We start from the raw sequence: 2,500 nt of genomic DNA, 5'->3' as shown, positions 1-2,500 counted from the left end.
AACGGCGTTTTCCTCTCAACTTTGGCATGCTCGCTGAGGAAAAGGCAGGTAAAGGTTGTGGATAAAAAGTAAACGCGCTGTGGAGAATTGCCCAAATCGTTCAGGCGCCGTGAAAAAAAGAAAGACGTAGTCGTCAACGTCTGGTCCCGTCAATGGCGAAGGGCGTTTTCTCTCAACTTTGGCATGCTCGCTGAGGAAAAGGCAGGTAAAGGTTGTGGATAAAAGTCCGAAGAACCTCGCTACAATTGCCAAAATCTTTCCGCTGCCATTCAAAAATGGACTACTCCTCCACACCTCCTCCCGTCCATGCCAAACGGCGTTTTCTCTCAACTTTGGCATGCTCGGAGAGAAAAAAAGGCAGGTAAAGGTTGTGGATAAAAAAGTAAAAAATTGCCAAAATACTTTCTGGGCCCTCAAAAAAAGGCCTACTCCTCAACGCCTGCTCCCGTCCATGCCGAACCGCGTTTTCTATCAACTTTGGCATGCTCGGAGAGAGAAAAAAGGAAAAAAAGAAAAAAAAGGTCCAGTAAAGGTTGTGGATAAAAGTAACCGGCTTTGGAGAATTGCCTGAATCCTTCCGGCGCTGTGAAAAAAAAAGACCAAAAAAAAGACCTGGTCGTCAACGCCTGCTCCTGTCCATGCCAAACGGCGTTTTCCTCTCAACTTTGGCATGCTCGCTGAGGAAAAGGCAGGTAAAGGTTGTGGATAAAAAGTAAACGCGCTGTGGAGAATTGCCCAAATCGTTCAGGCGCCGTGAAAAAAAGAAAGACGTAGTCGTCAACGTCTGGTCCCGTCAATGGCGAAGGGCGTTTTCTCTCAACTTTGGCATGCTCGCTGAGGAAAAGGCAGGTAAAGGTTGTGGATAAAAGTCCGAAGAACCTCGCTACAATTGCCAAAATCTTTCCGCTGCCATTCAAAAATGGACTACTCCTCCACACCTCCTCCCGTCCATGCCAAACGGCGTTTTCTCTCAACTTTGGCATGCTCGGAGAGAAAAAAAGGCAGGTAAAGGTTGTGGATAAAAAAGTAAAAAATTGCCAAAATACTTTCTGGGCCCTCAAAAAAAGGCCTACTCCTCAACGCCTGCTCCCGTCCATGCCGAACCGCGTTTTCTATCAACTTTGGCATGCTCGGAGAGAGAAAAAAGGAAAAAAAGAAAAAAAAGGTCCAGTAAAGGTTGTGGATAAAAGTAACCGGCTTTGGAGAATTGCCTGAATCCTTCCGGCGCTGTGAAAAAAAAAGACCAAAAAAAAGACCTGGTCGTCAACGCCTGCTCCTGTCCATGCCAAACGGCGTTTTCCTCTCAACTTTGGCATGCTCGCTGAGGAAAAGGCAGGTAAAGGTTGTGGATAAAAAGTAAACGCGCTGTGGAGAATTGCCCAAATCGTTCAGGCGCCGTGAAAAAAAGAAAGACGTAGTCGTCAACGTCTGGTCCCGTCAATGGCGAAGGGCGTTTTCTCTCAACTTTGGCATGCTCGCTGAGGAAAAGGCAGGTAAAGGTTGTGGATAAAAGTCCGAAGAACCTCGCTACAATTGCCAAAATCTTTCCGCTGCCATTCAAAAATGGACTACTCCTCCACACCTCCTCCCGTCCATGCCAAACGGCGTTTTCTCTCAACTTTGGCATGCTCGGAGAGAAAAAAAGGCAGGTAAAGGTTGTGGATAAAAAAGTAAAAAATTGCCAAAATACTTTCTGGGCCCTCAAAAAAAGGCCTACTCCTCAACGCCTGCTCCCGTCCATGCCGAACCGCGTTTTCTATCAACTTTGGCATGCTCGGAGAGAGAAAAAAGGAAAAAAAGAAAAAAAAGGTCCAGTAAAGGTTGTGGATAAAAGTAACCGGCTTTGGAGAATTGCCTGAATCCTTCCGGCGCTGTGAAAAAAAAAGACCAAAAAAAAGACCTGGTCGTCAACGCCTGCTCCTGTCCATGCCAAACGGCGTTTTCCTCTCAACTTTGGCATGCTCGCTGAGGAAAAGGCAGGTAAAGGTTGTGGATAAAAAGTAAACGCGCTGTGGAGAATTGCCCAAATCGTTCAGGCGCCGTGAAAAAAAGAAAGACGTAGTCGTCAACGTCTGGTCCCGTCAATGGCGAAGGGCGTTTTCTCTCAACTTTGGCATGCTCGCTGAGGAAAAGGCAGGTAAAGGTTGTGGATAAAAGTCCGAAGAACCTCGCTACAATTGCCAAAATCTTTCCGCTGCCATTCAAAAATGGACTACTCCTCCACACCTCCTCCCGTCCATGCCAAACGGCGTTTTCTCTCAACTTTGGCATGCTCGGAGAGAAAAAAAGGCAGGTAAAGGTTGTGGATAAAACTCCAAAACCTCGCTACAATTGCCAAAATACTTTCTGGGCCCTCAAAAAAAGGCCTACTCCTCAACGCCTGGTCCCCAGGCACGTGCTGGGGGGCCTCAACTCAGGCTCTGCCCAATGTGGATCAAGGTCCACCTTCGCAGCGCCTTATGCGACACCCTGGTTGTGGGGGACGCGGCGTGGCGTGGCG

This window comes from Babylonia areolata, unplaced genomic scaffold (assembly GCF_041734735.1).
Source record: "Babylonia areolata isolate BAREFJ2019XMU unplaced genomic scaffold, ASM4173473v1 tig00020065, whole genome shotgun sequence".
Classification (NCBI taxonomy): Eukaryota; Metazoa; Mollusca; class Gastropoda; order Neogastropoda; family Buccinidae; genus Babylonia; species Babylonia areolata.
Note: the sequence above shows the minus strand (reverse complement) of the source record.